Below are 12631 nucleotides of genomic sequence, written 5' to 3'. Positions count from 1 at the left end.
AAATGAATACATATTTTACACATCTAGGGCCAAGATGAAAAAGTAAACTAAAGTGTGATTATGTAGGTTTTTTTTATTCAATTTCAACTCCATTGCAATCACGTTTCTTTTAGAGTTTCAGTCACATCCACAGGAAGGCACCAGTCTCCACTCACATCAGGCCACACATGAAACTACAATAAAAGAAAAATATTCATTTATAATGGATGTATCCATCACAGATGCATTTTATTTTATTTAAACACGAGTAATGTCTCAGGTCTTCAGTCAGGTTCTAGTAAACTGAAATTACATACACCTGTGCCAAAGTCCTGACATCTATCTCCCAATACAAAGATTCCACAGCAGAGAAAAGTTGGACTCTGGCATGGCAGTACACAATTGGGTTTACTGTATGGATGTTAAATTCTGAATAAAAATGCAGATTATACACACCTGAAAGTCCAGATATGTGGTATCCACTGCTTCGTGTGCATCATCCGCTTGCATGTGCTACAGGAAAGAAAGAGCCATGAATTAGTGGTCCACAGTACATTTTAATGCTATTAGTCAAATGTGTGCTCAGGGTTAAAGTTCACCACGATATCATGTCTGCATGGTGTGTTAGAAAAAAATCATCACAGCACATTCAGACAAAAAAATGCATTTTATCATGGTAGGACTTACCATCAGTTACCACTGGGGGATGACAATAACGGACTCACTATAGGCTTCAAAGCCATCCTATGGGAAGAAAATTGACAGTTCATTCTATGGTCATTTTTCAATCCAACTACAAACATGCATTCAAAACAAAACAGCATATGTGTGGCCCTGCACTAGGCCCGCCCCAACATGTGTCCGGGACAGGCCACTCTCGTTGGGCCACACTCTGCAGCCGTTCAACAGCAACAGAATCTAAAACAGAACCTGCACAGCTGAGAAACCTGTGCAGAGGCTTCATCTTCCAGCACTGTAACACTGAGCCAGACACGTTATCTGGGCAGCTGACTTAGTGCTGGGACACAATGCTACATTTCAAGGCAACTCTGTTATGTGTTTTATGTTGCACGATTGCTCCAAGTAAAATTCCTAGTTTGTGAACCCGTTCTCAAACAATGGCAATAAAAACTCTTCTGATTCTGAACTCAGTGGCCTAGTGGTTAGAGTGTCCGCCCTGAGATTGGTAGGTTGTTAGTTCAAACCCCGGCCAAGTCATACCAAAGACTATAAAAATGGGACCCATTACCTCTCTGCTTGGCACTCAGCATCAAGGGCTGGAATTGAGGGTTAAATCACCAAAAATGATTCCTGGGCACGGCCACCGCTGCTGCCCACTGCTCCCCTTTATTGGCTTACATCTATGGAGGGTCAAATGGGACAGAAGGACATCAATACATCTCTAAATACTTAAGTGTCATTAATTTTTAAATAAATGTCAAATGCCATTACCGGTAGTTTAAGGTAAAATTATATTTAATCATTTCAATATTTAACAAATAGTAAAAATATTTACTTAATTTATCTACCTCAGATTTAAATTTATTATTTCATGTTTTATCTATTTTAGGATTCAATTACTTCACAATTTAATTATTTCATCAACCGGTGTGCATTTTGACAGAAGTTTTTAATCTAGACAAAAAATGTACTTTAGTTGTAGAGAAATTTGTCATCTAAATTGATTTAGTTTTAGTGAACAAAGTTACACCATTTTAGTCAGCTAAAATTTAGTCGACTAAATATAAAGTATAAAAAAATAAGGCTTCTTTAAAGAATTGAAATCACCTTTATTTAGACTACCTGCAAAGCATTTACCGCAATAGTAGCATTATCTTAAAAAATCATCACAGCACATTCAGACAAAAAAATGCATTTTATCATGGTAGGACTTACCATCAGTTACCACTGGGGGATGACAATAACAGACTCACTATAGGCTTCAAAGCCATCCTATGGGAAGAAAATTGACAGTTCATTCTATGGTCATTTTTCAATCCAACTACAAACATGCATTCAAAACAAAACAGCATATGTGTGGCCCTGCACTAGGCCCGCCCCAACATGTGTCCGGGACAGGTCTCTCATTGGGCCACGCTCTGCAGACGTTCAACAGCAACAGAATCTAAAACAGAACCTGCACAGCTGAGAAACCTGTGCAGAGGCTTCATCTTCCAGCACTGTAACACTGAGCCAGACACGTTATCTGGGCAGCTGCCTTAGTGCTGGGACACAATGCTACATTTCAAGGCAACTCTGTTGTGTTTTATGTTGCACGATTGCTCCAAGTAAAATTCCTAGTTTGTGAACCCATTCTCAAACAATGGCAATAAAAACTCTTCTGATTCTGAACTCAGTGGCCTAGTGGTTAGAGTGTCCGCCCTGAGATTGGTAGGTTGTTAGTTCAAACCCCGGCCAAGTCATACCAAAGACTATAAAAATGGGACCCATTACCTCTCTGCTTGGCACTCAGCATCAAGGGCTGGAATTGAGGGTTAAATCACCAAAAATGATTCCTGGGCACGGCCACCACTGCTGCCCAATGCTCCCCTTTATTGGCTTACATCTATGGAGGGTCAAATGGGACAGAAGGACATCAATACATCTCTAAATACTTAAGTGTCATTAATTTTTAAATAAATGTCAAATGCCATTAGTTTAAGGTAAAATTATATTTAATCATTTCAATATTTAACAAATAGTAAAAATATTTACTTAATTTATCTACCTCAGATTTAAATTTATTATTTCATGTTTTATCTATTTTAGGATTCAATTACTTCACAATTTAATTATTTCATCAACCGGTGTGCATTTTGACAGAAGTTTTTAATCTAGACAAAAAATGTACTTTAGTTGTAGAGAAATTTGTCATCTAAATTGATTTAGTTTTAGTGAACAAAGTTACACCATTTTAGTCAGCTAAAATTTAGTCGACTAAATATAAAGTATAAAAAAATAAGGCTTCTTTAAAGAATTGAAATCACCTTTATTTAGACTACCTGCAAAGCATTTACCGCAATAGTAGCATTATCTTAGTTAGGAAATGGTTAAGAAACACGGTTTTTAAAAGACATCCAAAGACCCAGGTTTCAGACCAATGCAATTATCGGACTAGATTCCTGTTAGACCCGCCCACTGACTTTGACAAACATGAAGCGCAATCAATTTCAATAAATCACTAAATCTTGAAATAATTAAATTGTGAAATGAAATGTTAAAATTAAATCACATAAATGTACTTTTACATTCAGTAAATGAATGACATTTAATAACATGTATTTACTTATAATTATGCACATTAAAATGTATTGAATGATATTTATTTTTGTATGGAAAAAGTGACAATCATTTAAGTCTAATTAAATGTTGTCCAATTTGACACTCCAAATCCAAATAGCTGATGTTACCTGCACCTTATATAACATGCATCCAGAGACTGTTTACCACCTGTTTTGGACTTATGCAAGCACTTGATCACTATGGCAAGCCATCTGTTGCTTCATCCTGGACAATATTCATGACAAATTTGTGCTTTGTTTTAAAGATGTGCTATTTGGATTTACAGTGTATGGAAAAAAAGCGAAAAGGAATTTTACCATTGCAACCTCATTATACTATTAGCTAAGTTTTATATACATAAATGTATGTTTCTCAATACCCGACCTGTTTTTTGTGCCTTTAAAAAATATTTAGAACTCTACATTAAAACACTCTGTACCTCTACCAAAAAGCTGTGAAAACGATGATGCTATGTTCCAAATTTAAGTTATCTACTGAGATTGAGTGAGCTTGTGGCTTTGCACTTTGTTTATTATATATATATATATATATATATATATATATATATTGTATTCTATTTTAGTTACTTTGAATTTACAACCCCTTGGCGCTGCTTTGTACCATTTTTGTATTTACGTTGATTATTATCTTCAACCGTTTGTAAATGTTGAAATGTATAAATAAAAGGTTTAAAAAAATAAAATAAAATTGCACAAATACAGGCACATGTGGTTTTACCTAAATGCAGGGTATGTCGTCTCATCCCAGGTCTGCTGCTCGTTTTTTGCATCTCTGAAATCAAAATTGACAGTCACAACAGAGACAAAATATTCACAACTACTTTGATTACTGAAAATGTCTTGAAATGCATTGTGCTTCAGATTAGCATAACTATTTACAGCAACGGTCTGAGCGTTACATTAGCTTAACGCCCGCGTGAAGCTGAGCGCATCCATTGTAATTCCGGATTAAAACTAGGGCTGCAACTAACGATTATTTTGATAATCGATCAGTCAATTACTTCAATTAATCGTTTAATAATCGGATAAAAGAGACAAACTACATTTCTATCCTTTCCAGTATTTTAGTGAAAAAAACAGCATACTGGCACCATACTTATTTTGATTGTTTCTCAGCTGTTTGTACATGTTGCCGTTTATGAATAAAGGTTAATTAAAAATAATTTAAAAAATGCCTCTGCGCATGCGCATAGCATAGGTCAAACGAATCTATGACTATTTTAATCGCCAACTATTTTTATAATCGATTTAATCCATTAGTTGCAGTCCTAATTAAAACCGTAACGATTACCTGCAACATTTTCCTCAAATCAATTTATTAACATTAAAAAAAATTACGAACGTTAGCATTAGCATAGCAGTAGGCTGCCACGTGCTAGCTGGTTCTTCCGCCCACGAGGTACATATTGTATTCTTGAAGCAACTTTAACGCATGCGTGAATATGCCACAAAGCTTTAGAGTTGTTTTATACATTTCTAGTCTAGTAAATCGATCATTTCACTCAAACAAGTAATGAACACACGCATTTGTTTAAGGCACAAACTAAAAGCAGTGCAATAAGCTAACTGAGTTCATACGAATCACACTTATAACCATGAAGATCAAGTATATATTCTTCCCACTTAAAATTACCATATGATCTTTGACACGCTTTTCTTTCATATAAAACATATTTAACGACAACTGGAACACATAAAAAAAATTAATCTTACCAAACGCTTGAGCAAGAGGCTGCGTTGCCGATCCATGTTTCTTTCGAGAAGAGAGAGACCGGAAATCACGTGACGTGGAAATAAAAGGCAGCGCAGCGCTATGCATTGTGGGAAGAATGTACAGTATATAAGTATTATTATAAACTGTCTTATGTATCTATGTATTTGTCGTTGGATACTTTATTTGGAGTTCATTTATAAAATCATATATTTTAATGGATCTACCTCGTTTCTCACTTTGCCGGTTTTGTAATATTATTTTTTTGACGCAACAGCTACAGGTATAGTGCCCTCCTCAAATATGGTAAATAGGAAACAAATCATTAGAATATTGATTATTTTTATAATTATTATTATTATCATCAATATTATTGCTATTAGCTTTAGGGGTACAGAGCCAGTGAACTTTTATTTTGAAATTCGAAAGACCGACAAGGTTGTTTGTTTTTTTCTTTCCTTTTTTATTTTAATTTTTTTATTTTTTATTTTATAAACCTTTATTTATAAACTGCAACATTTACAAACAGTTGAGAAATATTAATCAAAATAAGTACCAAAACAGTACAAAAACAGTACAAAACATCGAATTCAAAGTAACTAAAATAGAATGCAAAATATATATATGTATATATTAGAGATGCGCGGATAGGCAATTATTTCATCCGCAACCGCATCAGAAAGTCGTCAACCATCCGCCATCCACCCGATGTAACATTTGATCAGAACCGCACCCGCCCGCACCCGCCCGTTGTTATATATCTAATATAGACGATGCAAGGCATTAGTGAGGTTATAAAGCTTTTGCCTGTTAAAGAAAGGAGACTGATCCAATGCAGCACAGACATTCGCGTGCCACGCTGTCACGGCCCAGACGCACACCAGTGCGCAATCATATGGGAGCCGCGCTGAGCGCACCTCCAAGCGCGTCTCGCTGCCGGCGACGGCCGGGTGTGGGCCCGACGCTCCAGCGCCATCCATTTTCAGGGCTGGTTGATTCGACAGGTGGGTTGTTACACACTCCTTAGCGGGTTCCGACTTCCATGGCCACCGTCCTGCTGTCTATATCAACCAGGGTGAGCCCCACCCCTTTCGTGAGCGCACTGCGCGCGGAGTGGCCCCTGTTACGCGCCCCCGGCAGCAGGGGTGGCGGGCAGGTAAGCTGCGCGGGCGGAGCGCGCGGAGTGACCCCTGTTACGAGCCCCCGGCCACGGGGGTGGCGGGCAGGTAAGCTGCTTACCTGCTGCGCGTGACGCCGGCCGCGGTGAAGGCGGACGAGGCGGGGTGTCGGTGCGGTGGGCGCGGTGGTGACCCTGGACGTGCATCGGGCCCTTCTTGCGGATCGCCTCAGCTACGGCTCCCGGTGGGGCCCTCTCGGGGGAAGGGGCCTCGGTCCCGGACCCCGGCGAGGCGTCCCTTCTCCGCTCCGTAAAAGTGTCCATCTCTTTTTTTTTTTTCTTCTGTTGTGGCATATGCAGCAGGTGCCTGCTCGTTTTTCGTATGTGGGTAACAACATTTAACTATGTATATATATTTCCGAATTGGTTTAACTGCCACCCGCCTGAATCTATTTAAAATCTAATTCTTTTTTATTTCAACCGCCCGACCCGACCCGACCCGACCCGCGGATAAAATCTAATTTTTTTTTATTTCATCCGCCCGATCCGCGGATAATCCGCGGACTCCGCGGTTGTGCCCGCAAACCGCGCATCTCTAGTATATATGTATATATATATATATATATATATATATATATATATAACAAACAAAGTGCAAAGCCATAGGCTCACTCAATTTCAGTAAATAATTACAATTTGGAACACAGCATCATCGTTTTCACAGCTTTTTGGTTGTTAGAGCAAATTCTTTTTTAAAGGCACAAAAAACAAGTCAGGTATTGAGAAACTTACATTTATGAATATAAAACTTAGCCAATAGTAGAATGAGGTTGCATAGGTAAAATCCATTTTCAGGAAAAGACCGACAAGGTTAAGGAGAAAAAAACTGAACTCAGAAACCAGAAGAGGTGAAAGTATCAATTTGAATATGCATAAATTGATTTGTGACTGAATAGAGATGGAACGATAGGTTGTATGAGGAAGGTATAGAAATAAATAGGATGAGAGTGAAGAAATGGAGATGCAATAATGATGGGCAATCGAGTGGTAAAAGAGCAAGAAAAAGATGAAGGAGGGAAAGAGAGGAAAAGGTTATGGGGAGAAGTACAAAATAATATTGAAATTTAAAACACAGTGATGATACTTGTTAAGGGGCTAAAGAAAGAAAGACATTGGAGAAGTTGAAAGGGCAAAAGTGCTAAAGCTATTACAAAACCAGTGAAGTTGGCACGTTGTGTAAACCGTAAATAAAAACGGAATGCAATGATTTGCTAATCCTTTTCAACCTATATTCAAATAAATAGACTGCGAAGACAAGATACTTAACGTTCGAAATGGAAAACGTTGTTATTTTTTGCAAATATTAGCTCATTTGGAGTTTGATGCCTGCAACATGTTTCAAAAAAGCTGGCACAAGTAGCAAAAAAGACTGAGAAAGTTGGGGAATGCTCATCAAACACTTATTTGGAACATCCCACAGGTGAACAGGCTAATTGGGAACAGGTGGGTGACATGATTGGGTATAAAAGTAGATTCCATGAAATGCTCAGTCATTCACAAACAAGGATGGGGCGAGGGTCACCACTTTGTCAACAAATGCGTGAGCAAATTGTCCAACAGTTTAAGAACAATATTTCTCAATGAGTTATTGCAAGGAATTTAGGGATTTCACCATCTACGGTCTGTAATATCATCAAAAGGTTCAGAGAATCTGGAGAAATCACTGCACATAAGCGGCTAAGCCTGTGACCTTCGATTCCTCAGGCATCAAAAGTGTGTAAAGGATATCAAAACATGGGCTCAGGAACACTTCAGAAAACCACTGTCAGTAACTACAGTTTGTCGCTACATCTGTAAGTGCAAGTTAAAACTCTACTATGCAAAGCCAAAGCCATTTATCAACAACACCCAGAAACGCTCATCTAAGATGGACTGATGCAAAGTGGAAAAGTGTTCTGTGGTCTGACGAGTCCACATTTCAAATTGTTTTTGGAAACTGTGGACGTTGTGTCCTCCGGACCAAAGAGGAAAAGAACCATCCGGATTGTTATAGGCGCAAAGTTGAAAAGCCAGCATCTGTGATGGTATGGGGGTGTATTAGTGCCCAAGGCATGGGTAACTTACACATCTGTGAAGGCACCATTAATGCTGAAAGGTACATACAAGTTTTGGAGCAACATATGTTGCCATCCAAGCAATGTTATCATGGACGCCCCTGCTTATTTCAGCAAGATAATGCCAAGCCATGTTTTACAACAGCGTGGCTTCATAGTAAAAGAGTGCGGGTACTAGACTGGCCTGACTGTAGTCCTGACCTGTCTCTCATTGAAAATGTGTGGCGCATTATGAAGCCTAAAATACCACAACGGAGACCCCGGACTTAAGCGGAACATCAAGCAAGAATGGGAAAGAAGTCCACCTGAAAAGCTTCAAAAATTGGTCTCCTCAGTTCCCAAACGTTTACCGAGTGTTGTTAAAAGAAAAGGCCATGTAACACAGTGGTAAAAATACCCCTATTGCAATGTGTTGCTGCCATTAAATTCTAAGTTAATGGTTATTTGCAACAAAAAAAAATTAAGTTTCTCAGTTCGAACATTAAATATCTAGTCTTTGCAGTCTATTAGACTTAGACTTAGACAAACTTTAATGATCCACAAGGGAAATTGTGCAACTGTCATGATCTGTGGTTTGGATCATGTTTTAAGTTATTTTCTGTTTAAAGACTCCACAGTTCCTGGTTGCACTTCCTTGTTTGTTTGTTACCTTGACAACCATTAGTGTCACCTGTTTCACATCTTGGACTCACGCACCTGTTGCTAATTATGTTCACCTGTCTCTAATTAGTGTCCGGCCGCTCACCTGCTACCCGAGCACTAATCAGAGGCATTATTTAGTTCATATGTTAATATTTTGGCCCTGCGATGAGGTGGCGACTTGTCCAGGGTGTACCCCGCCTTCCGCCCGATTGTAGCTGAGATAGGCTCCAGCGCCCCCCGCGACCCCAAAGGGAATAAGCGGTAGAAAATGGATGGATGGATGGATGTTAATATTCAGTGTTTTATCCTTCATAGTTAATATTGTAAATCCCACATTCTTTATTTTCATGTACATTCTGGGTGTCTCATTTAGTAACAAAAATTAAAATTCCATTTTGTTTTTTAGGACGGTCTGCAGGTGTCGGCAACCCGTGGCTCTAGAGCCGCATGCGGCTCTTTAGCGCCGCCCTAGTGGCTCTCTGGAGCTTTTTCAAAAATGTATGAAAAAAGGAAATAGATGAGGGGGAAAAATATATTTTTTGTTTTAATATGGTTTCAGTGGGAGGACAAACATGACACAAACCTCCCTAATTGTTATAAATCACACTGTTTATATTAAACATGCTTCACTGATTCGAGTATTTGGCGAGCGCCGTTTTGTCCTACTAATTTTGGCGGTCCTTGAGCTCACTGTAGTTTGTTTACATGCATAACTTTCTCCGACTTTCTAGGACGTGTTTTATGCCACTTCTTTTTCTGTCTCATTTTGTCCACCAAACTTTTAAGGTTGTGCATGACAGGTGAGTTTTGTTGATGTTATTGACTTGTGTGGAGTGCTAATCAGACATATTTGGTCACTGCATGACTGCAAGCTAATTGATGCTAACATGCTATTTAGGCTAGCTATATGTACATATTTAGGGATGTCCGATAATGGCTTTTTGCCGATATCCGATATTCCGATATTGTCCAACCCTTTAATTACCGATACCGATATCAACCGATACCGATATATACAGTCGTGGAATTAACACATTTATATGCCTAATTTGGACAACCAGGTATGGTGAAGACAAGGTCCTTTAAAAAAAAAAAATAATAAAATAAAATAAGATAACCCCCCCGCGACCCCAAAGGGAATAAGCGGTAGGAAATGGATGGATGGAAATAAGATAAATAAATTAAAAACATTTTCTTGAATAAAAAACAAAGTAAAACAAGATAAAAACAGTTACATAGAAACTAGTAATTAATGAAAATGAGTAAAATTAACTGTTAAAGGTTAGTACTATTAGTGGACCAGCAGCACGCACAATCATGTGTGCTTACGGACTGTATCCCTTGCAGACTGTATTGATATATATTGATATATAATGTAGGAACCAGAATATTAATAACAGAAAGAAACAACCCTTTTGTGTGAATGAGTGTGAATGGGGGAGGGAGGTTTTTGGGGGTTGGTGCACTAATTGTAAGTATATCTTGTGTTTTTTATGTTGATTTAATTAAAAAAAATAAAACAAAAAAACGATACCGATAATAAAAGAACCGATACCAAACATTTCCGACATTACATTTCAAAGCATTTATCGGCCGATATTATCGGACATCTCTATACATATTGCATCATTATGCCTCATTTGTAGCTATATTTGAAGTCGTTTAGTTTCCTTTAAGTCCTCTTTATTCAATGTATATCTCATGACACACTATCTGTATGTAATATGGCTTTTAATTTTTTGCGGCTCCAGCATTGGCGTTGTTAGGCCTATTTTAGGGGGGCTCGAGCCCCCCTAAAATGTTCTTAAGCCCCCCTAAATAATTTGGTGTTAAAAAAAATCCAAAAAAAAATCTATTTTTTTATTTTATTTTATTTTTTTACAAATACATGCCGACATATTCATTATAAAGTGGCCCGAATATGAGTTTAAATAAATAATCATATAACCTGTTATTATTCACTCAGTTTCCCCTCACTTCATAGCGTAAGGTAGAGAGCCCCTTTAGTACGTCGGTATCCAATCCATTCCACTTGTTCATATAGAATCAAATCAAATCAAAAATGCCCACATCACTCAAAATCCAGTCCACATTTTCTCTGCGACCTTGCTTGCGGTCCTTAGACTTGTTCATATAGAAAATGCCCACATCACGCAAAATCCAGTCCCCATTTTCTCTGCGACCTTGCTCGCGGTCCTTGGACTTGTTCATATAGAAAATGCCCACATCACTCAAAATCCAGTCCGCGTTTTCTCTGCGACCTTGCTCGCGGTCCTTGGACTTGTTCATATAGAAAATGCCTACATCACTCAAAATCCAGTCCGCATTTTCTCTGCGACCTTGCTTGCAGTCCTTGGACTTGTTCATATAGAAAATGCCCACATCACTCAAAACCCAGTCCGCGTTTTCTCTGCGACCTTGCTTGCGGTCCTTGGACTTGTTAATATAGAAAATGCCCACATCACTCAAAATCCAGTCCGCATTTTCTCTGCGACCTTGCTTGCGGTCTTGCAGGTGTACGAAGCACATTAGCACACAGCACTGCAGACCAAGAACCTTATGTCTGCAATTGTAAATAATTTAGTTTTTAAGTTTTGTGTTTCTTGTAGAATCTATATAAAGTAATATACATTAGCCTATTGTTAAAATAATGAAAAGAACATCATTAAATATATTTGTTTTATTGTATTGTTATATTAATAGCTGTTGTATTATTATAGGATGGCTTGTTAAACATTTCATAGGATTTTCAGAGGGTGGAAAAACCAAGACATTTATTATAAAATGTAAAATGAATAAATACATAAAAAGAAAAACAATAGTTAAAAGCCATAGTCCCGGGGAGCATTTCATTTCGTCCCGTGCATTTTTTTTTACCGTCCCCGGGACAACGGGACTACATTAATCTCAAGCCCTGGAAGTTACATTTTATTGTTTGCATTATTTGTTTCAGCATTGCACTTTGAAGATGGACCCTCAACTCTTTGACAGCTTTGGTTCTTTTTCAGATCAGCAGACGGACTCTAAGTCTTTCTTATTTACTGTATATATAAAAGTTTCTTATTTCTATTCAGATTTCCATATATATTTAATTTCCTTAACGGCTTGCCATAATATATATATATAAATATATTATATACAAGCCAAATTATCCCGATCCAGATATTACTTTAATTCAAGTAATTAAGTAATATTTCCAGGGCTTGAATTTACAACCATTTTAGTCACATATGTGCCCAAAATGTAATCTGTGCAACTTCAAAATATTTGGGAACAAACAATTATTGTATTGTGAGCAAAAGTGGTGGCATTAGCCTCTATATTGTGAAGTAATAACATAGAGGCTAATGCCATGACTTTCATTGTGTTTCAGTGCATCTTGAAGGATCATGCAAGTAATTGTTTCTTGTTGATGCTGTAAACAAAATGTCACTGTGCAAACCCATGTTTGTTGTTGTACTGAACACAGATTGAAAATAAACTCACTGAAATAATAATAATAACAATGAATAATTTCTACGTCTTTGTTAGCCGTTTGGGAAGTTTTGTGCTCGTGCACTACGTTCGCTCGCATCCTGTGCATCTCCTGGGGGCTAGGCCCCCCTGTCCTTAAAAGCTAGTGACGCCCCTGGGCTCCAGACAGATTTGTTTTTGTATTTTTGGTCCAATATGGCTCTTTCAACATTTTGGGTTGCCGACCCCTCAGACTTTGTGAGGTTTTGTATTAATTTTCCTAAAAATAGATATACCGGCCCCCAGACACATT

General features: G+C 38.0%; 1 long non-coding RNA gene and 2 other non-coding genes across 4 annotated transcripts; all 3 read right to left on the bottom strand.

Moving 5' to 3' along the window:
- Window positions 1-53: 53 nt before the first annotated feature.
- On the bottom strand, window positions 54-5074 carry LOC133618999 (uncharacterized). Of its 2 annotated transcripts, XR_009817374.1 has the most exons (8): window positions 4995-5074; window positions 4000-4053; window positions 2434-2545; window positions 1876-1932; window positions 1229-1340; window positions 667-723; window positions 436-492; window positions 54-173 (listed from the first exon to the last, which is right to left on the bottom strand). It is a non-coding gene; the product is annotated as an uncharacterized lncRNA (long non-coding RNA). The 2 variants fall into 2 exon arrangements; XR_009817375.2 differs by lacking the exons at window positions 1876-1932; window positions 2434-2545 and having other exon boundaries at window positions 4995-5066.
- LOC133619066 (small nucleolar RNA SNORD63) lies at window positions 557-626 on the bottom strand. The gene has a single exon (XR_009817393.1). It is a non-coding gene; the product is annotated as a small nucleolar RNA SNORD63 (small nucleolar RNA).
- Window positions 803-1002, bottom strand: LOC133619076 (small nucleolar RNA SNORA74). Its single transcript, XR_009817402.1, has one exon. It is a non-coding gene; the product is annotated as a small nucleolar RNA SNORA74 (small nucleolar RNA).
- Window positions 5075-12631: the final 7557 nt, after the last annotated feature.

This window comes from Nerophis lumbriciformis, linkage group LG19, assembly GCF_033978685.3.
Source record: "Nerophis lumbriciformis linkage group LG19, RoL_Nlum_v2.1, whole genome shotgun sequence".
In the NCBI taxonomy this organism is placed as follows: Eukaryota; Metazoa; Chordata; class Actinopteri; order Syngnathiformes; family Syngnathidae; genus Nerophis; species Nerophis lumbriciformis.
Note: the sequence above shows the minus strand (reverse complement) of the source record. Positions and strands in the feature narration are given on the sequence as shown.